The 23,712-nt window shown below is 48.4% G+C and overlaps 1 pseudogene; it reads right to left on the bottom strand.

Moving 5' to 3' along the window:
- Positions 1 to 14,394: 14,394 nt before the first annotated feature.
- On the bottom strand, positions 14,395 to 23,080 carry LOC136391524 (actin-related protein 2/3 complex subunit 3-like; annotated as a pseudogene).
- Positions 23,081 to 23,712: the final 632 nt, after the last annotated feature.

Genomic DNA, 23,712 nt, shown 5'->3' with positions numbered 1-23,712 from the left:
CTTGGAGCTGAGCACACCCAGACCATGTGTGCCGCAACCAGCGTGGCTAGTAATTCCAGGTCCTGAGTGGAAATGGTGTGGAATGAAGAAAATAGGCTTAAAGAGAAAAAATAATGGGCTCAGGGGGGACCCTGCATTGCAAAAGATAGCTTGCAAAAGGCCAAGAGCCCTGGCCTACTTTATTATATAGCCATACACAAATAAGAAAGTCTCTGATACAAAGTCACACATTTCCAAGGCAACCCAAGAATTCTCCCAAATGCAGAAACCTTGGGCTCTGCATAACTGAAATCAACATCAAAACAAAGGGTGAGAGGAAGGGCATGTAAATTGCTTCTAGTAATTTAAGCAAGCAAGTGAGGTAGGGGGATGGGATGAGTACAAATACTCAGCTTCATAGCCATGGTATGTGGGGATAACTTACCCTTTGGCTAAGCCTCAAACTGCCAGGGCTTTGCCACTTGCAGTCTCCCACACACGTGGGCTGAGACAAGGAGAGCTGGGTATCATCCACATGAAAACAGGGCCTGTGACTGGAGACCGTGGGGTTGGGTGGTGGGAAGGCACACCACAATGCCCAGCGTGAGCTTACTACTGCATTTTTATCAGACCCTCTGTCTGTTTTTCTGGGGTGGACCATGCAGAATTGTGCTTAAACACTGGCTTTTCAGAGAGATGAGTGCATGCCATGAGGAAAAGGAAAGACAAATGACACTGGCTTTTGTATCAAAGTGATCTAGATCAGGTCCTGGATGTGTCATTCATTGACTGGGTGACTCTGAGCAAGTTAACTTCTCTGTTCTCACATTCTTCATCTGTTAATGGGGATAACATCTACCTAAAGGGTTATTGTGAGGAGTTGAAGAAGTGAAGCACTTGGTGCTTAATGAATGCTGAATTTCATTCAACAAATAGATGAATGCCTCCTGTGCACTCTGCTCTCGATGCTTGTCTTAGGGCCCTGAATAAGCTAGAGCCGCTCGCTGCTCTCTTGGAGCACAGGACTGTGAGAATGCTGTGAGGGAGAAGCTGGGGCACCAGGAGAATGGTCCTATCCAGAAGGAAGATGACAGGCCTCCTTGAGGAAGTGACATCTGAGCTGAATTCCAGAAAATGAATAAAGAGCATTTCAGCCTAATGAAATAGCTTGTGCCGCAGACAAATGAAAGGAAACACAGTATGTTCAAGGAACTGAAAGAGAGCAGGCATGGCTGGGCACGGAAGCCTGGAGGCGTTTTGGCATGGTTATGATTTTCATCAGATTCTTCCTAATTTTGTTAAGAACCTGGGACCAAGAGCCCAACACTTGTTTTAATGGTCAAGAACAATAACAAAAAAACACATTAAAATTTCTTTTATTCATATTATAAAACATTCCGTTCCTAAGTGTTCTGTTTCTTCTGAATTCCTACATATTTTACACTTGACTAGAAACTGAACAATTGCATAATAGTTCTTTTTGTACTCTCAACCTTAACATAAGCCTTTCCCTTTGGTGTTGCTTTGGAAAACACAGAACTTAACTGAACTTTGTCTTGTTTATCTGGTAAGGCAGCTGAGAGTGTAATGATCATGGCAGCAAATGTTAATTAATGTTAACAAAAGCAAAACAGAGAAGTGTTCAGTGTTACTTTACCTCAATATTTAAAACCTAAATCTTTCAGGCTACATTAAAGATTAAGCAGAATACCCTGAACCATGAATCGGGGGTGGAAGTCACTGTTAACTGAGGACAAAAGAAATGAATGTAGAGTAGCCAGTGTTCCCAATTTCTAGATAAGTTTAAAAAACATAGTACTCTGCCAATCAGGCAAGGCATTACTTTATTTCTAAAGGAAACTATTTGGGAACCTGAAGAGAATTACATGAGAACAAGGAAAATTCCTATTCACCATTGACCGTTCCTTAAACAGTCAATGTCCAATACACTCTTATGTCCAATACACTTAACTCAGGCTAAGTCCTTCTTTATCTTTAAAATGTTATCTAACCCTAATGTCAACCTTCTTCTTGGAATGGCCCTTTTATTCCATAACTCTAATAGCTTATAATAAAATTTTTTATTATGTTTTTTTTTTTTTTTTATGCCCGGCACTAACTTGTTACACAATTACTTTGTATACTACTCATAATTCTACAAGGCAGATACAATTATCTGCAACTGACAAATGAGGAAGCAGACTAGTGATGTTCCATGACTTGCCCAAGGCCACACAGTGAGTGGACTGGTCTTCCCATTTAGTCTACCCGCCTGGGGAGACCAGGCCACCTCACAGTGTAACTGCTTCTTGAGGTCCTCAGAATCCAAATCCCTGAAATTATGTCTCTTCCTTCCTCCAAATGTGAATGGTCCCCTAAGGCTGTTAGTCTGTGTTTAAACCCTTGAGTTTTTCTAATAAGCATAGGTTGTGAATCATCACTTGGGTGAATGATTCCTAACACTTTGCCATTCCTTTGAGATTTAGAATTTAACACATCAAAAACAGAATTCCCTATATAAGCAATAGTTTCCAAATTCCTCAATACCTATGATTATTTCACAAGTACCAGATAATTTGATGCCCTTCAGAAAGCATTTGCTGGTCTTTTTTTGAGAAACTTGTCTTTGAGAAATCTCTTAGCATTCACTAATACCTGTTGGTACGATTTCACATCACCAACCTCTTTTGCCTTTCTTCTAGTGCCAAACACAGTGCTTACTTACTTCATAGCAGGTGCTCAAAAAGCCACAGCCTGAATGAAAATTAATGCCTCTATGTGAAATACTGTAACTGGGGGCCGGTCTACTGGGGAGGGGGGAAGATTATTTTCAGTCCCCCTTGGCAACTGGCAGGTAGGTATAAACCCCCGACTAGGTCAGACCCGGAGGGATGCAGCTGGACAGACTTACTGGGTACTGGAGAGCTGACAGACAAAACCTCTTCCCGGGTCTAAGGTTGGGCCCTGGGGAGAGCTGAACTGAAAACACAAGGCTGGTATGTTCCAAAAGGGAAATTTATTTTAAAAGCCTGGGTGCAGGCCTTGGCTGGCTGGCTCAGTGGTAGAGCATCAGCCTGGTGTGTGGAACTGCCAGATTTGATTCCCGGTTAGGGCACACAGGAGAAGCGCCCATCTGCTTCTCCACCCCTCCCCCTCTCCTTCCTCTCTGTCTCTCTCTTCCCCTCCCGCAGCCAAGGCTCCATTGGAGCAAAGTTGGCCTGGGTGCTGAGGATGGCTCCATGGCCTCCATCTACCTCAGGGGCTAGAATGGCTCTGGTTGTGGTGGAGAAACAGCCCAGATGGGCAGAGCATCGCCCCCTGGTGGGCATGACAGGTGGATCCCGGTCGGGCGAATGCAGAAGTCTGTCTGCCTCCCTGCTTCTCATTTGGGGGCGCAGAGGGGGGAGGAGCCTGGATGCGGGCTGGTTGAGATAGACAAAACCATGTAGGCCCACAGGGAGGGATGGAACCGGGTTTATATAGGTTGGTCAGGGGTCTTGGAAAAAGCGGCTGACGTCACTGCCCCTATAGGTACAAAGTAATATTTCTTCATATGTGGATGGGAGTGGCACCACAGCTCCTCCAAATTGTTTATCTCCCTGCTCAACTGCCTATTATCCACATCAGCTGTAAAATGAAAGCCTGGGCTGGTTCAAAGATCCTGGGCAAGGACTTTAAGCAAGCCAGCCCCTCCTCCTGCAAGTTTGCACTGCCCTCACCATGGCGGGATGGCACCTGATCTATCAGAAGAGTCTCTGGACCTGTGGCTAGGCTTTTACAAAAAACTATTCTGGTTTCAAATCCCCTAATTGTCAGAGCCTTCCCCAGTGTAAGCTTTCCCAGACACTTCTGCAAAGGTAAACTTTTTGCTGCACTTCAAAGCGAAGGCCAGGAAGCCACTGAGAGAGAATAGCAAGCAAATTAACTATAACCTCACAGTGGGGGATGGGAATGTTCTGTTTTGAGCCCTAGTGGGAAGTTGGCTGAGAGGAATTTGAGTTTTAAAGAGGCTCTGGATTTAAAGGAGCCCTGAACCTAAACCTAACAATATGATCCCATGTAGAGACTGAGGGGAGATGCCTGCAATGACAAACTATTTATGTAATAACTTGTCAGTTATTGCGTGATTCAAGCATATGACAGAAAGGTAGCTCTAAGGTATAGGAGAGATACTACATCTGGTTTCAATAGTAGAAAGACACTCCTTTTGCAACTAAATCTTCTTTGCTCCCCTTTACCCAATTCACCCCACTAACAGAGCATGTGACAGTAGAAGCTCAGCAAACAAGTCTCCTGGAGTCCAAAGAAGTAGCTTCCAAGGCAGGCACCGACATCTGATCCAAATCATAACCTCTCATACCAGAAAATGCTTCAAACCAGTCTCCACACTCCATGCCTTCACCGCCTGTCTTCATGAGCATAACTTCTAGAAGAGTTTATTATTTAAATTTTATTTGATTGATTGATTTGAGAGAGAAATGTCGACTTGTTGTTCCACCTCTTTGTGCATTCTTTGGTTTATTCTGGGAAGTAGCCTGACCAGAGATCAAACCCATAACCTTGGTGTATGGGGAATACGCTCTAATCAACTGACCACCCAGCCAGGGCCAAAACAGTTTAATCTGGCCATTCCAGACCTCAAAATCATGAAGGCATCTACTCAGCATAATATTGAATTTAAGTTTCTTGACTCTGCATTTAGAGCCATCTGTCAACTGATACCTCAATGCTTTTGTAAGCTTTGTAGTACAATGAAGAAAAATGGGTTTTGGAGTCAGAATATTTTGATCCAAATCTCATCATGCATCTTACTAATATTTTATTCACATAGTATAAGAGGATAATACCACCTATATCTCCTAGTATTCTTAGGATAATGAAATGAGTAAATGCAAAAGGTGCTTTGTCAACTAAATCATTATTAGTGATGAGCTCTGGACCTTCTCATGGAACTCACTGTGCCCAAGGCCCCACCTCCTTACGCATTTGTGAGAGGAACAGAATACAGTTTATTTTTCTATCAGAAAAGATATTTTACTTCTATAAGTGTGGTCCTGGAATTCCAATAACTGGATTATTATTCACTACAATGTTTTCTGAACATTCAGTGTATTTTCAAGAAATCTCATAAAAAAATAACTCGGCTTTCAGTTTTGCACTTAACAATAAAAAGTTTGGTCACTAAGTGAGATGCACTTGCTTCAGTTGCTACAAATACCTTCTGCACGGAGTGCTAGGGACAGAGGCAGGATTCTCTAAATCCCTCTCATCTTGGCTCCCATCTTATCTGTCAAGCTATGCATGGACTATTATGACTATAAAAGTAGCAGCAATCAGTTCAAATTCTTAGGTTATGAGAACAGATTTTAACTCTGATCCCAGAGGGAGAGTTTTTTCAAATGTTATTGTCCACCAAAGCTTAGGAACAAAAAAATCTAAAAGCTTCTTTTTAAAAAAGCAAAGGCTGCATTACAAGATTTATTTATAAATGTAAATGATGCCACAAACCACCAAATTGCTTGCCAATACATACAATCCTATTTGCCCAAATTTTAAAAGGAAACACTGGAGAATGTGGATACCGTTCATAAATTGTTAACCTGTCAGCCTACTTTTTTGGTACTGTTCCTTTATTTTCTTCCCCCCTTCTGGAATCCTGAACAAAATTTTCAAAAGAAACATTTGCCTTATGCTCACAGAGCAAATGGACAAGTATGACTGAAAATGGGAGAAATAGGTATAATTGGTGCAACCCAATACCAATTCTTAGTTTTTGTGGGGTCATCAAAGACTCTTTGAGAGTCCTATGAGGGTATTGAACCACTCCCTAGAAAAATGCTCCTACAAATAAACATAACATTTGAAGGGAAAATACGCATGTCAGGCACATAAGCATATTGTCATCAGATCCAAAGTGCCACATACGTATGTTAAGCGTTGAAGTCCCATTCTTGACACACAGCCTTCTGGCCTTGACCTGTCCTTCAGTTCACAGGCCTCTCACCCCTCCACCTGGCTTAGCTGCTCTCAGGCTGCCAGCGACACCACTCCCTCCCCAGCCAGGCAGGACACGAGGGAATCAGACTCATCACCATCTCCTACTCCTGCCTCTGTTCCTACTGCCACTCACATCGGCCAATTTCTGATCATGGAGCCTCTTCTACCCTAATCTGCTTCTTATTCTGTATTTTTTCCTAGCTTAGTAAATGGCAACACTGCTTTTGTCACTGTCACTCAAGCTGGAAACCAGGACATCTACAGAGCTTTCTCTCTCTCATCACCCACAGTCAGATACCGTTCCTTCCTTTTTCCTCCTGTTGCTGCTGTAAGTTACCACAAATTTAATGGTTTAAAGAGGAGGCAGAATATGGTAAAGGGGAGGATAAATGGTGATGGAAAGAGACTTGACTTGCGGTGGTGAACATATAACACAATATACAAATAATGTAATTACAGAATTGTGTCTCTGATACCTATAAAATCTTATTAACCAATGTCACCGCGATAAATTCAATGAATAAAAAAATTTACTGGCTTAAAGCAATATAGTGAATGACCTGAGTGCAACATAGTACTGAACACTATATAAGCACCATATTTTTTTCTAAGCATACATACATACCTATGATAAAGTTTGAGTTATAAATTAGGCACAGTGAGAGATTAACAACAATCATAATATAAAACAATTGTAAAAAGATACTATAATACAAGTTCATGTGAATGGCTTTGGGGACATTATTAAGTAAAATAAGGGTTACTAGGACTCAAGCACTGCAATACCTTGACAGTTGATCAGATAACTTAGCTAGTGTCTAAGGGGTGGCGGTGGGGGTGGGGGCATCTAGAGCGTGGACAGGCTGGACGAAGGGATTATTAACACCCCAGGCAGCACAATACAGGGCTCAGTGGGACACCTGCAAGATTTCACCATGCTCCTCTGAATGGGGTGCAACTTAAAACTTAGGAAGTATCTTTGGAATTTTCCATTCAATATCCCAAACTGGGGTTGACCCCGGGTAACTGCGACCACAAAGTGTGGAACCCGAGATAAGCGGGGGAAGACTGCATGTACTGTACCGTGATTACGTGCTGAAATGGTCACATTTTAGCTACAATGAGTTCAATAAAAGATAGTACTAAATTAGTTTTCGCATGTTTCTTTTTACTTTTAGAATCACTATGTGCCTCACATATTTCTAACCAATAACACCACCTTACAGAATCTGGTAACAACTATGACACTTCCAGAAAAACGAACCTCCACCATACCCATCTCTCATAATGTTGTTTATAATTCCGGAAGTGCGTGAAATCCTTCCTGCAAACCCTTCGGGAACCCCTGGCTCCCAGGGTCTATATCCCAGGTCAAACACCTTTGCTGATGCTGCACGGGCTCCACCCTGAGGGGCCAGGGAGGCGGGGCATTCGTCCGCCTCAGTGAGGGCGGGGCCGCACGTCTGAGGCCTCGGGCGGCGCGGTCTCTAGGGCTCCGCCCAGGGCGGGAGGACCAAGAGGGTCACGGGCGGGCCGGGGAGGAAACGGCCGGTTGTGGCGTGCCGCTCGGAGCCCGGTCTTCCCGCTGGGCCCGCAGAGCCCGGGCCTCGGCCTCACTCAGAGGCAGGGAGGGGCTGCGGCGCTCGGGGCGCAGAGCCCGGGCCGCGCGGTGGGGGCCCTTCTGGCCGCCGGCTCAGCCCCCGCACCGTCTCCGGGCGCGCAGCGAGGCTGCCGGCAGCTCGGAAGTCACTCGGACGCAGCGTCGGCGGTGTCCCCGCCTCCCACGGCTGCTCGCCCGCGCCTCTCGGCCCCCCCGCATCCGGCTCCGGCTCGTCCGCCCGCCGGGCTGGAAGCACCACCCGGAATCCCGCGGCCCAGCGCGCTCCTCACCTGCGCTCGCCGCGCCGGCTCCGCCCGCAGCTGCCGCGTGCTGGCGCCGCCGCTCGGGCTCCGCCTCTGGGGCGCTCGCGGGGCTCCCGAGCTCTGGCTCCCGCGGCGGTCGAGTCCCGGGCCGGCGCGAGTCCGCACCTGGAACCGCTCGCCCGCTCACCCCTCGGCCGCTCTGGCCGCTCCCGCCCTCCCCTTCGTCCGACCTGGGCGTCTGCTGCCCCACGTTCTACACGCCGCGCTACACGCGCTCCCACCCTGCGTGTTTCGGCAGCCAACCCCAGCACCAGCGAGGGACAGCCCCAGCCTCCGGCCCGACTCACTGGGCTGATTTAATGCGTCTTTTAAAAAAAATTTTCTTTTTAATTTATTGTGTTGCCATGGTTTTAAGAGTCCCACTCATTATAACACCCTCTATCCCCCCCCCGCCGCCGTATCGTATCCCTCATGTCCCACGCAAAGTCTCTTTCCATTCCCATTTCATCTTCTTTCCCTACTCCCCCTACCTCAATCTCCCCTTTCCCTCCCCAAATTGCTACCCTGTTGTTTGTATCTAACTTTTATGTGCATATAATTTGGTCGATCCCTTCACCTTTGATCCCATCCCCTCTCCCCCCTTCCCTCTGACAGCTGTCCATCTGTTCACAGCGACCCTGCCTCTTTTTATGTTGCTCCTCAGTTAATTGTCTTCATTAGAGTCCACATATAAATGAGATACACACATTTGTCGTTCTCTGCTGAGCTCCCTGCCGCGTCTCCTGGCAGCCTGGCAGGTGGCCCTGGAACCTGGGCCCTCCCCTGGGCACTGCCCTTGCTCCTTTCCCGGCACCCCCTTCTCAGAGCTGAAATCCTCTCCTGCCTCTCCCTTTTCTCGCTGAAATTAGCTCTTACAGACCCTTCATTCACCCTTTCGTCAAAATCCAGAACGTTCCTCAGGGCTCTCGTGGGCGCAGGCTTCTGATTACTTCCCCGACTGCCATCTGGGGATGAGGAGCCACCTATGACAAACTGAGCAATGAAGTCGTTTAGAGCCTGAGCAGAGCCCGTGAGCTGCTCCCCGACCGCTGCCTCACTTCTCCACTCCGGGGCTGCCCCTACCCTGCCCTGCTCCACAGCGCTCCTTCCAGGTCCTGTCAGTCAGTGGCACCTCTCTCCCTCTCCGCCACCTGCGCAAACTCCAAGACACCTGCAATCACAGCAAGGGCCGTTAGGCTCTCACAGGACTATTTTAGATACTGTGTCACCAAGACATTTTTTTGCCCGTGTGAAAATATTCCTCCTTCTATCTGCAACATCTGCCCCTGTTGACTACACACACCTCTCTTCTCTCCCTGACCCCAGAGAAAGCGGCCTGGGTTCAATGGGCACCCTGCCCCATTGCCAGAGACCAGGGGAGCAGGGTGGGCTCTGGCTCAGAGAGGTTTGCATTCTGCACAGCCCCTTAATTAAAATGCACTGACACTGGACGCTCAATTCTGCATTATATTTCTTTATTGATTTGTGTACTGCTGAACCTCAAAGTCTCAGGGAAGAGAAGGCAGGCTAGTGGAGGTGAGTGGAGCACAGACAGAGAGCTGGGCCCCGCCCAGCACTTTCAGAAAGGCAGCCTCCCACTCCTTGATGGTCCAGGCACAGACCTGGGGTCCTCCTCCATGAGCCCAGTCCCTCCAAGGGTATTGGGGGCTGAGAGGTCTGTAAGACAAGGAGCCTGTCCCAGCTGTTTTCATGGGAGGAGCCTCAGCCTGGGATTAGGGAGAGGGAGCCACTGAGCACTAGGACTCCCAGTTGTCCTCATCCTCCTCACCAGGTGGCTGCTGTGGGGGTGGCAGAGGTGGCATGGAGTCTGACATGCTGGAGAAGGCTCCTCCTGGCCCTGAGCTGGTCCTGGGCCCAGGTCCTTTCCCAGAGATGCCTGAGGGGAGGGGTGAGGTGGAAGGTGAGGCGGAAGGTTTGGGGTCCAGTCCCTAGAGACTCAGGAAGAAAAAGGCAGAACGTGTATGAGGTGCGACATCCTGAGTCCCCACCCTGGACTGTGGCTCTCACTGCAACAGGAAAGCCACCGTGAGGGAGGAGGAAGGGACCAAGTATGAAACCTGCTTCTGGGTGACAACCTCAGGGTTCAGCCCCATCTGTCCTTTTCTTCACTACTGACACACCCCAGCCCTCCACAGCCGTGTCACCACCTGCTCCTGGAGCTTCTGCCTGTCAGAGGACACAGCACCAGGGCAGTGGAAAGGACATGGCTGACATCTGAGCAACTCCCTCATAGCCACCCTGTGAGACAAAGGGGCGTGAATGAGCAGCCCCTGTGAATGGATGAGGAAACCAGCCCAGAGAGGTTGCAGTCTGCCTAGGTCACAGTGCAAGCTCAGAAGCAAAGCTGGGACTGCAGCTCAGGACTGCTGACATCCAGGGCACTGTTGCTTTATGCCCAGGTGTTATATTTATGCCAGCGTCACAGCAGAAGGAACCTGCAGCCCCAAGAGGCTTAGAGAAGCAGAACCGAGCAACTCCTTCAGGTCCTCTGTTTCTAAAATATCTCCGGTCCTGACCATTTGCTTGGATAGCTGGCAGAGTGTGAGAAGATTCTCTCTTGTCGTTGGAGCTGGATGAGGCTCCGTGCTCTCCAGATTAGAGACGAAGGTCCCACTCAGCAGCCCCAGAAGCCAACAGGAATGCATTGCCCAGGCAGCAGAGACAGGATGCTAGGGAGGCCACCAGGGTTTCCAGCACATACCTGGGGAGAGCAGGGGCCTGGCCTTTGACACCTGGGTGACAAGGAGCACCCTGTTGGCATGGTGGTGGTTAGAAGAGGTGGGCCTTTTCTTAGAGCCCTACTGGAGGGGGCATAGGGCTCCCACTGTGCTCCTGCTCCTTCTGTTTCTTCTCCTCTAGCTTGATCTCCTTGACACTGTGGAGCTTGGCCTTGCTGAGGCTCTCAGCCTGGTGGTGGATGGACTCCAGCAGAGAGGCCCGGCTGCTGCAGGGCTCCACCACTTCCTTGGGAGCTCCCTGGACTGGAGCTGGGGGCGGGGAAGGAAGGCTGCTCAGACAGGGCCAGGCTGAGGGACAGACCTGCCTGGCCCAAGGTTCTGGGGGTCCAGAGGAGCCCTCAGCAGCCTGGCTGTGAGAAAGGCTCTTCCTGATGGATGCTGACTGCATCCCCCTGAGCTCAGGAAGTCGTGTCCAGACAACCTGGTTCTGCTCCAATCCCAGCCTAGGTGCCACCCTGCAGAGGGGGACCCTGGGGATCATTGATGTGCCCAGTACCTAAATGTGACATAAGATCCAACAAGGAACTCTGTGCCACTTTTGGATGGTATGGCTGGGAGACATATTAAAACTGAAATTCTACACTTTAAGGGACACGTGGATATTTTGTTGCTGTAGTTTCCAATTATTTTAGTAGCCCCCCCCTTTTCCATTGGATTAAGGTGGACTGGGAACCCCCCCACCTGTCTGTCCAGGTTCCCTCTACCCTGAAGGATGGAGTTCTGGCTCTACCTAATGGAACAAGATTTAAAATCAGAACTATTCTAAAGCTCTAGAATTTATGACTACTAAACAAACCTACAGAAAATTCTTCAAGGATCCAGAAACTAGAGGCGCTCACAAAGAGAGCCCCCTACTTCCCACGTACGCCATGTCCCTAGAACATGTGTGCTCAGACCCTAGCAGAGGAAGGGCTGCCCGGTCAGCATCTGAGACAGAACTGGCTCACCCAGTTTGCTCAGGGCCAGGGACAGATAATCAGATGACACACATCTGCTCTCAAGCAGATACTGGTTTACTGGGGAGATAAATAAATACAATGTCCCATAGACCTGGGTGAACATCTATTTAGTAGCAGCATGACCTTGGGTACATCACCCAGTTGGCCTATGCCTCAGTCTTGTCAGCTGAGAAGTAGTAGTAGCTTCTATATCATGGAATTATAGTAAAGGCTAAAATGAACAAATGTATGTCTAGTGCTCCTGTACTAGGTGACATATGCTAAGTCCTTGGTTCACGTGTGCTATTCCTAGCCATCCAGGGAGGGAGGGATGAGGGACTCTAGGCATTCAGGGGAAAGCCAGAAGAGGCAGTGCTGGGCAGACAGAGAAGGAAGTCCCAGGCTGGGAACAAGCACTTTGCAGGAGAACACCATGGAGTGCGGAGGGCAGAGCAACCATGAGCAGCTCCTCGGGCTGGGGCGGGAGGCATTCAGGAGGCGCCTAGGGACCACCCTTCTCCTCATATGACACAGGGAGGGGGACAGGTTGGCCAGGAGAGTGCTTGGGCTCCCTGCCCTGCCACCTCTGAAGCTGACCCTCCCTCCCCTCCTCGCCCCACAGGACTGCTCTGCCCGGTTCCTCACCATCAGATCAGCAGGCCAGTCAGCTCCCAGTCCGCAGAGGGGGCCTCAGGAGGACGCACCTACTCCTGCCCCCTAACTGCTGCTTCTCCTCCCCTTGCCTGTCCCGTCCCCGGCACAGCAGACCCTGACCTGGGCTGTTCACCTTTATCTCCTCCACTCACAGGCCTAGTTCACAGGGATAATTAGGAATGATCCGCTAATTGTGCAGGCAGCTGACTGAGTGCTTTCTAACCTTGGGAGAGAGACATCAGATGCCAGTCAGTAGCGAGAAAGAGGGAGAAAAGGGAAGGATAAAGGAAGGGCTGACAGGAAGAAGGAAGTGAGGAAAAGTGTGCGGGAGGTGAAAAGAAGGGAGGAATAGGAGAGGAGAGGAAGAGAAGGGAAGAGGTAAGAAGTAGAAAGACAAAGAGAGAAAAGGAAAAAGCTTTGCAGAGAAAATAGACCCTTTCCCAGGAGGTAGGATGGAGGCAGGAGCTACAGCTTCCCTGGGGGGCCGATGTGGCTCTGACCGGAGTGGCAAGTGACAGCACCTCAAATTCCACATGCAGAATCTGTCCAACTTCTCTTCCCTATGTCACCACAACACCCTCTGCCTCATCCTCTAAGTCTTGTAAAGCAGGGGACATCTCTGGGCAGATATTTTGGGCATGGCTCCTCCCAGGTGAAGATGGGGGCAGGTGAGGGCCAGGGAGAGCCTTAGGGAGGAAGAGAAGCCAGGGTCTGAGCTGGAAGAGGAAGGTTCGGGAGAGCCTGAGAGGTCTTGTCACTCTCTCCAATCTCTGCACGGCTCCCACTGCGGCAGAGCAAGAGCAAGGAACGCCAGCTTGGAACGCTAACTTTCTGTGAGCTCACCTGCCTGAAGACTGGGCACGGGCTCCAGTGGGGTCAGGGGCCCGGGCCTGAAGTGAGGGGAGAGATAGAAAGTGCCTCTTTTCTGCAAGGTTTACAAGTGGGAGGAGCACGTTTAAGGGGGAAGATTCTCAAGCTGGGATCACATGCCCATCACAGACGCCCATGAGAAATGAAAAGCCCTTTGCTTGTTCATTGCTCCAGGATGGGGAGGGGGCATGGAAGAAAGAGGCTACAGCCACTCCCCACCCTGGCCCCAGTCACCCCTGACCCCTCCCTTACCCTCATGCTCTTCCCCATTCTGTCATGTTGTCTTTGTTCCCTTTGAAATGTCCCTTATCCAGTCCTCCCTGCCTGTACCTCCCGTGGACTGCAGCCTTATTCCTCCCATGCCCTGACTGTACAGACAGCTTCCAGGTGTCCCTGGAATCCATTCTCTCCCTTCTTGTCAACTCTGTGACCACTGCCTGACAGACCTTCCCAGAACTTTTCTGTCCCATCACTTTCTGCTCAAGTGCCTATCCAGGCTCCCTACAACCCCTGGATCAAGCTCACAGTCCCGCCTTGTTCAGAGAAGCCCCCATGAGCCCTGACTTACAATCCCACCGTCTCCCTCCCCCAGCACCCCCACTCCTCTGCCCTGGAGCACTCCCACAGCTCTGCAGAGCCTCAGCCAGAAGCAAGCTCCCAATGGGCGACCAGAGGGGAGAGTGAGATCCACAGACGCATGGCAGGTTCACTTTTCACACCCTGTCCTGTCCTGCGTGGCAGAGATGAATGTATGGGACAGGCAGCACTGTCTGTGCTCTGGGAGCTGGCACACACCGTGCTCCATGTTCCAGCCTCGGAGCCTTTGACACACATATCCAGACCCCACCAGATGGCCTTCAGGCCCACATGCCCTGTCCTGTCTCACCGCAGCCTGCCCCTGCTGTGGCCTAGTTCACACCCTTTCCTTCAGGAGGACTTCTCTGACCACGAGTACAGGCAGGTGGTTCTCCTCACTACTGTCCACTATTTCCTTATTCAGGTATCAGCCCCAGTTTTCATGGCAGAAACCATCACTCCTATAGACTCATCCTTGGACTTCAGGTGGGGCTAGACCCAGGGCCCAGGGTAATGCAGGTGAGCAGCTCTGAACCAGGCAGTGTGTCACGCCCCTCTCACCACAGCAGCTGGCTCTGGCACAGACAGGAGAACCAGGCTGATCCAATGGGCGAGTAGGACGTCCAATGAAATGCTGGACCTGAACTTGAATCTAGGAGCCTTGACCCTACTGCTGTGACTTTGCCACCGCGAGAGCAAGACCTACCTGGGGATGGGGCCTATGCACAGGCAGAGAGCAGGATGGAGTGAAAGCAGAGCCCGGTCCTGACGACATCATTTACACCAGTGGTCCCCAACCTCCGGGCCGCGGACTGGTACCGGTCCGTGGGCCATTTGGTACCGGTCTGCAGAGAAAGAATAAATAACTTACATTATTTCTATTTTATTTATATTTAAGTCTGAACGATGTTTTATTTTTAAAAAATGACCAGATTCCCTCTGTTACATCCGTCTAAGACTCACTCTTGACGCTTGTCTCGGTCACGTGATACATTTATCCGTCCCACCCTAAAGGCCGGTCTGTGAAAATATTTTCTGACATTAAACCGGTCCGTGGCCCAAAAAAGGTTGGGCACCACTGATTTACACCTTTCAGCTCTGAAACCTCCTCTACTGATTGGTTACTTTGTGCTTAAACTGGTTTGGGGAGTTCAGACTGATAAACGTGCCATCTATTCTTACTTAATTCTCTCTTCTCCAGATCCTGAGATGCCCACACAGTTCATGCTAAACAGTTAAGAAACAACCAACATTTACTGCTCTCCCATTCTGGACTGCAAGATCCTTGAGAACAGGAAACACGCTGTACACAGCTTCAGTACGTCCCAGGGTCCAGCAAGTTGACATATGATGGGAGATCAATGGGCTGACCTGGAACCTGGTTTGGAGGGCCCCTGAGAGGCATCCTCGTCTCCCTCAGACACTTGGAAGGCCCATATCCACGCTCAACCAACTCACCATCTCTGTCCAGGAGATGGTCTTCCTGCCCTCTCCTCATCCCATGAAACTGTCTATAGGTGGCAAATACTGTACCAGGGAAGAAAATTAAAGTATGCTAAAAGCCCAACACTCTCCTGAGAGAAAGGCAAACTGCAGCCACAGTCCTGGTGAAGAGACACAAACATTTCTGGTGGACAGTTTTTGACATCCATGTCGATCACTGGGCATGGGGTGGCCATAATCTGGAACTGACAGCTCTTGAAGGCCTGTGTCCTCTTGCTTATGTGCTCCTTGGGTATGTTTAGCACAAATACACACAAAAGGGACACCTAACACTTTCTGTAACTCCTGATAGCAGGTTAGTGGAGGAACACCATAGGCAGCAAATGAGCAGAGAAGTTATCAAGAGCGAACATTTGCTGCACACTGACTACATTCCAGGAACGGTAATTCCGCTGCAAGTTTTAAGTCCTTTAACGTTTAGAACAATCCTATGAGAAAGGTACCATCATTATCACCATACTATAGATGAAAACACTGAAGCTTAGAGAAGGTAGGTAACTTTCCCAAAGACACAGAGCAAACAAATGGGGAGGCCAGATGGAGCCCAGGCAGTCTTCCCAGAGTCAACACCCTGAACCACTTGGGCACAGAGAGACAGAGACAGGGAGGGATAAGAAACATTAATTTGTAGTTGTGGCACTTTAGGTGTTCATCGATTGCTTTTCATATGTGCCTTGACCCAGGGGCTCCAGCTGAGCCAGTGACCCCATGCCAAGCCTGAGACTTTGGGCTCATGGGATGAGGTCAATGATCCCTCACTCAAGCCAATGACCCTACACTCAAGCTATTGAGCCTGTGCTCAAGCTGGATGAGCCCACACTCAAGCAGGCAACCTCAAGGTTTCAAACCTGGGACCAGAGCATCTCAGGTCATTTCTTATCCACTGCGCCACCACTGGTCAAGCTGTATTAGTAAAATTTTTGAAAACATTAATTGATTGTAGAGAGAGAGAAGGAAGAAATATCAATTTGTTTTTCCAAGTATTCATGCATTCATTGTTTGATTCTTGTATTTGCCATGACAGGGGATCTAACTTGCAACTGCAGCATATCCGGATGACACTCTAACCAACTGAGCAACCCAGCTAAGGTCTAAACTCTATTTAAAATTTTCCAGACACTACTTGCAAACTTGTACTAACAGCTAAAAGTACTGATTGCTACTGGTTGTCACTTGAGCACATTCTCTCCATAGAGAAAGACTTCAGTGTTGATGAGGAAGGTGCAACAACCTGTTAAATGAATGTGAGCATTCACTGAGAGCAGAGTGGAGTGGGTCGTGGGTTTATTTTTAACTTAGACTTCTGGCCACTTTAATAAAACATCCTCACAGGACGATAATGTCACATAAACCAAGGCTTGTCCAGCTGCAGGGTGCTACAGAAGTGATTGTTTTAAATTCTAGGGATTGCTACTGAAGCACTCAGAGCTGGAAGGACCCTCAGGAGCGCTTTGTCCATCTCCGTATTTTTGCGGTTCAGGAGAAAGGTTCAACTTGCCCTGCGTCACATGAACCTCGGGGCCAACTTCAGATTTGTTCAAGAGATCTCACATTCCAGGAAGATCTTTGCATTAACTTCTGAGACTTGGTTTTCTCATCTGTAAAATGAAGTGGTCCCTCCTTTGTAGGACGGTTGTGAAGATGACGGTCACTCCGTATGAGGCTCTTGGAGTAGTGCGAGGCTTCCATTGTGCATGATGAGGGTTAGCTGTTATCGTTGGCTGCAGGGCTACGTCTAAGCTTGAAATACCAAAAAAAACCCAAAAAACCCCCACAAAACCCTGACATAAGCTCCAAGCCCAGGATGGTGATGTGAATCCAGCAAGAGAGGAAGGGGTGATACGGAGACGAGCACATTTTAGTTCTGGCTCCAGTACCAGTCATATTGTGTGACTTGGTGTAACTTTTTTACATGTAAGTTTATTTTCCATAGTAAAATTGTGGAGGAAATTCTTCTGGAAGGACCGCTTACAGGCAGGGGTCCCAAACTATGGCCCGCGGGCCACATGTGGCCCCCTGAGGTCATTTATCCGGCCCCCGCGGCACTTCTGGAAGGGGCACCTCTTTCATTGGTGGTCAGTGAGAGGAGCATAGTTCCCACTGAAATACTGGTCAGTTTGTTGATTTAAATTTATTTGTTCTTTATTTTAAATATTGTATTTGTTCCCTTTTTTTTTTTTTTTTACTTTAAAATAAGATATGTGCAGTGTGCATAGGAATTTGTTCATAGTTTTTTTTATAGTCTGGCCCTCCAACGGTCTGAGGGACAGTGAACTGGCCCCCTGTATAAAAAGTTTGGGGACCCCTGGCTTACAGGCATGTGGGGAAGCAGATAGCTCTGTCACTGTGCAGGAATTACTGAACAGCCCGCACAGCAGAGGAGAGGAGCATGGATGGAGGCCCCGGCATGCAGCCGAGTTCAGGAGAAGGCTCAGCATAGCTGCCTGTGCCCCGTGGTCTCTCCCAGGGCCCATGTTACAGGAGTGAAGGGTCAGACAGTTGGAAAAAAGCAGTTTTTTCATGTTAGAACCCAGAAGGAAACTGAAAAGTGAGTCTACATGCCTGTGTTCTCTGGCTTTGAGGACTGTTCTTCCCTCTTCATTGTGACAGAATTTTTAGTGACATCAGGGATTTTTACCCTTTTTTATGAGAAAAGAGAGAGAGAGAGAGAGAGAGAGAGAAATAGGGTGAGTGTGTGTGTGTGGGGGGGGGGGTTCGGGGTAAGGCGTGGGATGCAGAAACTCATAGTAGTTGCTTCTTGTATGTGCCTTGACCAGGCAAGCCCAGGGTTTCAAACCAGCGACCTCAGCATTCCAGGCCGACTCTTTATCCCCTGCACCACTGCAGGTCAGGCAGGTTTTTCCTTTTAAGAAACCAAGGGAGCCTGTTCTTTCTATGGGATTAGTTAGGCAGATAGAGAAGTCTAACTTCAAACTAAACATAAGTGGCCCCTGTATTTTAGAAGTTTTCCACGTCCTTATTGTTTGGGAAGAGAACCAGAGCTGGCAGAAACTGCCCGACTGCTGCGGGGAGTGTGGAAACACGTGGAGGATCTCAGCGCGGCCCTGGAGCCAGCCGCCTGTGCAGAGCCCAGGAGGCCCTGCGTGGCAGCGCTGCTCCCGGCTCAACCACCAATTCTCTATCAGGTGCTGCATTTTAAGCAGGACTGGAGATGTGGTGGGTGACTCCTTTAATTTGTCCTCCACAATGTAGGCATGCATGCCCACCCTCTAAGGCCAAAACAAAAAAGGTTGCCTGACACTCAGTTTTTATTGTTTCCACTTTATTGCTCAAGTACAGGACTTGAGGTGAGCCTGGACCTTCAGCAATATGCAGAGAAGAGGCTGATGGGGGGTGGGGACATGACCTGGCTGAGAAGAGAAAGAGATCGGAGAGGAAATACTGGAAGGGGACCCAGGGGTTGGTCACCATGACCCCATAAGAAATCATCAACCACACCATCTGGATGAGGAAGAGATCAGAAAGAAGTAACGGGCACAACAGTGGTTTTCTGCGCTCCCAGCACCCACACGGAGGCCACGTGCTTGGAAACGGACAGGGAGGAGGGGGGAGAAGGAGGGAGGAGGAGGAAGATGCCCGCCCAGGAGCTCTCCCTCTCCACCCTGGTTTCACATCTGATCCCACATTCCTATTGCTCACCCCCTTCTACCATGTGAAAAATGGGCATAACCAAAAGAGGAAGCAAAATAAATTAACATTCTGATGAGTGTGCATGGATGTACATTCGCTCATGTGTAACGGGGGAAGGAGGGAGGAGGAGGTGACAATACCTACAATGATCCCCCACCTCAATCCCCCAGCCTACTCCTCTCCCTCTTCCCCCAAAGCCACCGTCAAACCAGATAGAAAAATAAAGGTCTAATCCACTGAAAATTCTTCGGTTTTTACAAAAGGAACAGGGTGGAGCAGAGTAGGGAGTAGGGAAGCAGCCGGCTGCAGGAATAGGGCTGGGGAGGAGCCTTGCCTCAGTCTCCGCCTTAGACTGGCTCCCCGCCACATCCTCCTGCTTGTCCTTCATCTCTGCATCAGCACCGCGGTCTCCTGCAGCCACTGACTCCTTGGCCAGCGAGAAGAAAGTGGTTGAATTCCAGTCATCATTTGGCTCGGTCACCTGATGAGAAAGTTAACTTTTTCTCCCTGTCCCCACTCTTGCCTGCCTGCAGGTACTGATCTGCTGCCACGCACCTGGCACCCTGCCACCATGCAGAGTCTGTGCTCACAAATACCCATCCCCCAAGTGAAACAACGTACACATTAACTTCCTTGCGTGGTGGCTGCTCTGCCCGGGATCACAGCTGCCCCTCTTCCATCGGCTGCTGTGTCCACCATCATCTGCATCATTCCTCTGTGACTCTCAAGTATTTCTCCTCATGATGCTCGCATGGAAGGTTGGGATGTGGGAGCCTTCTGTCTTTATTTCCTGGAGTCTGTCTTCTCCTGGAATACAACTGGTGGAGGCAGAGGACCTTGCTCTGTCGTCACCCTACCTCTGCTGCTTTCGCACCACCAGTCCCAGTGCCATAGATAAATGTGGTGTTGCTTTAGAAACAGGACCAGGCAGACTTGGGGTTCCTTAACCCTCGGTGAACTTTCAGGGTTCCTCCAGCCCCAAGGTCCCAGGATTAAGTCTGACTGCCCTTTCTTTTTCTTAAACGAGAGGAGGGTGGATAGAGACAGACTCCCGCATGCGTCCTGTCGGGGATCCACCTGGCAAACCCCCTCCTGGGGCCAAATCTCCAACCACGAGCCACTAGCTGCAACAGGGGAGAGAGAGAGAGGATGGGAGAGGGAGGGGAAGAGAAGTCCTCAAACACTGCATCTGGTATGGGATCTGAGAAGCCATATATATATTGTTTTCTTTTTTAAAAAATATTTTATTTTGTATATCAATTGCAGTTGATATATAATATTATGTTTGTTTCAGGTGTACAACGCAGTTATGGCTGAGCCATACTTTTTTGTATATATGTACCGCTTCTTCTATTTTTTGGTGTTAGAAACTTTTTAATTATTACTTTTAAGCTCAGCTTGATATTGCGGAAAATTTCAAACCAACTTTTGACAATTTATTCTTTCAAACCCCCAAATTCTTTTTTAAAAAATTTTTTGGAATTGAGAAGCAGTGAGGAGGCAGACAGACAGACTCCCGCATGCGCCTGACCAGGATCCACCCAGCATGCCCACCAGGACCACTCTAGTGCGTTGCTCCGCTGCAGCCAGAGCCATTCTAGTGCCTGAAGTGGATGCCATGGAGCCATCCTCAGCGCCTGGACCAACTTTGCTCCAATGGAGCCTTGGCTGTGGGAGGGGAAGAGAGAGACAGAGAGAAAGGAGAGACGGAAGGGTGGAGAAGCAGATGGGCACTTCTCCTGCTTGCCCTGGCCTGGAATTGAACCCAGGACTTCCACACACCGGGCCAATGCTCTACTGCTCAGCCAATGGCCAAGCCGCCCCCCCCCCCAATTCTTGATAATTAACTTTTCAAGTAAAGACACATTTACTTCTGTCTTCTCTCTTCTCTGTAAAACTTTATGAAAGAAAGGCAAGTAACTGTGTAAGTCTTGCTGTAAAACACTGGAAATAGCATCTGCCCAAGCTCCTTTTTTGGTACAGGCCTTGAAAGACTCTAGTTCATGAATTGTCTCTTCACAAAGCAAGTTCACCACTTGCTGGGTATATCATTCCAAGACTTGAAAACTTTCTCACACAGTCTCAGTCCAGACTCTTGCCTTAGCTATTGTAGATAGGCCCATATTGCTTCATCTTTTTGTTTGTTCACAGGTTGGCATAAATTGTGTTAAGTTAAAAGCCAGGTTCTCGAGAAATAGGAAAACTAGTGCTTCCCTGTGTATACATTTCTTTCTTTTTTTTTAATATCTTATTTATTGATTTTTTTAGAGAGAGAGGAGTGAGAGAGAGAGAGACAGAGAGAGAGAGAAGGGGGAGGAGCAGGAAGCTTCGATTCCCATATGTGCCTTGACCGGGCAAGCCCAAGGTTTCGAACCTGCGACCTCAGTGTCCCAGGTCGACGCTTTATCCCACTGCGCCACCACAGGTCAGGCCATTTCTTTCTTTTTTTTTAAAATATTTTTATTTTTTGTATTTTTTTGAAATGAGAAGCAGGGAGGCAGAGAGACAGACTCCCACATACGCCCAACCGGGATCCACCCGACATGCCCACCAGGGGGAGATGCTCTGCCCATCTGGGGCATTGCTCCGCTGCAACCAGAGCCATTCTAGAGCCTGAGGTGGAGGCCATAGAGCTGTCCTCAGAGCCCAGGACAACTTTTGCTCCAATGGAGCCTTGGCTGCAGGAGGGGAAGAGACAGATAGAGAGAAAGGAGAGGGGTAAGGGTGGAGAAGCAGATAGGCGCTTCTCCTATGTGTCCTGGCTGAGAATCGAACCCGGGATTTTCACATGCTAGGCTGACACTTTACCGCTGAGCCAACTGGCCTGGGCCTACATTTCTTTTTCACCTTTGCCTTAGAATCATACTTTTGGAGTCTTTTTAGATACTCAGAAAATGTAGAGAGTTATGTATTCAAGGTTCTATCACCCTCATTCTTAATTTCATAGTTTGTGAAGAAGACACTGGCCTAGAAGTAATAGATGGCTCCATCCACAATGTTTGTATCTTTTGTGTCTCTAGTGGCAAGTCTATGAATTGACTTCTGATAGGCAACAGTGCCATGTTTCCAATGAGTTTGGTTTTGGGTTCCATGAGAGAAAAGTGGTAAGCTGGTGTTTTGGTGGCCCCTGAGTCCAGGTGTCAACCCAGATCATATCCATTCATCTCTTGATGGACACTTCAGTTGCTTCCATATCTTGCACCTGTTGTAAATCATGCCGCAATAAACATATGGATGCATGTGTTTGTACAATTTAGTGTTTTGGTTTTTTCATATAAATACCCCAAAGTATAATTGCTAGGTCTATGTTTCCCCTTATAGCCTTTATTTTAAAGTCTAATTTGTCTGGTATAAGAATTGCTACTTCAGCTTTTTGTTTTCATTTTCATGAAATATTTTCTCCATCTCTTTACTCGCAGTTTCTGTATGTCTTTTGATCTGAAATGAGTCTTTTGTAGGCAGCATATGTATACGGATCCTGTGTTTTTATCCGTTCTACCACCTTACGTCTTTTGATTGGTGCCTTTAATTTATTTGCATTTAAACTAATTGTGAATAGATATTTAGTTATTGCCTTTTAAATATTCATATTTTTAATCTTGTTCTCTTCCTCTTCTTCTCAAAGAAGATCCTTTAACATTTCATGTAACATTGGTTTGGTGGTGATAAACTCCTTTAGCCTTTTCTTGTCTGGAAAGCTTTTTATCTGTCCTTCTAGTCTAAATGATAACTTGGCTGGGCAGAGTAATTTTGGTTGTAGGTTCTTGCTCTACATCACTTTGAGTATTTCTTGCCAATCCCATCTGGCCTGCAAAGTTTATATTGAGAAATCAGTTGCAGTCTTATGGGAGCTCCCTTATAGGTAACCAACTGCTTTCCTCTTGCTGCTGTTAGGACTCTGTTTGTTGTTAACCTTTTACATTTTAATTATGATGTGTCTTGGTCTGTGCTTCTCTGGATTCATAGTGTTTGGGATTGTGTTCTTCTTGGACTGAGATGTTTATTTCCTTCACCAGGTTAGGGAATATTTCCATCATTATTATTTTTTTTAAATAAGTTTAATTCCTTGCTGTTTCTCTCCTCATTCTAGCATCCCCATGATGCAAATATTTGTAGGCTTGATGTCATACTAGAAGCACCTTAAACTATCTTCATTTTGGGGGATTCTGTTTTCTTATTGCTGTTCTGATTGGGTGTTTTCTGCTACCTTATCTTCCACATCACAGATTCAGTACTCTGTGAGAAACTCATATTTTTAACAAGCTCTGCAGCCAGTAGAGATTTCCAACTTGGATAACAGAGACAGGAGAGCAGGGGAGCAGAGGTCTGAGATGCCAGATGGATGACAGTGGCATCATCCCTAAAAACAAAGTCCACAAACATCAGAGGGTTAACGGAGAGTTTGGAATCCTGAGGGCTGGGCCTCCGGCCTTGTGGGATTTGTTCCTGGTTTGCCCTGGGAAGGCCAGAGCATGGGACTTTTTTGGGCCCAGATTCTACCCCTACTCAACACTCCTACTGATTTTCATATCTCTGGAGAGAGAAGATGTGGGCAAGCTAATTGCTCAGAGTTCTCTAGAAGGATGCTGGAAGCTGATGTGGTTTAGAACTTCAGGGTGAAGTAGAAAAGTGGTTAGGTTCAGTGGCTGGTGGTCTGTCAATATCTGGAGTCACACTGGGCTTGCAGTCAAGAGAACTGAGTCCCTCACCTACATTGGTCCTCTGTGCCCTCACCTGGAGCATGAGGGCCATACTGGAGTCCCCGACCTGCTTTCCTGTCTTGCCATGTAATGTTCTGTGACCCCACAGGTGCCGACAGCCCTCTTGCACTTCATTGAGAAGCTGGGAAAGTACAACTACCTGGACCTGCCCAAGGGGAACTC

This window comes from Saccopteryx leptura, chromosome 2 (genome assembly GCF_036850995.1).
Source record: "Saccopteryx leptura isolate mSacLep1 chromosome 2, mSacLep1_pri_phased_curated, whole genome shotgun sequence".
In the NCBI taxonomy this organism is placed as follows: Eukaryota; Metazoa; Chordata; class Mammalia; order Chiroptera; family Emballonuridae; genus Saccopteryx; species Saccopteryx leptura.
The sequence above is the reverse complement of the archived record's forward strand: the minus strand, read 5'-3'. Positions and strand labels throughout refer to the sequence as shown.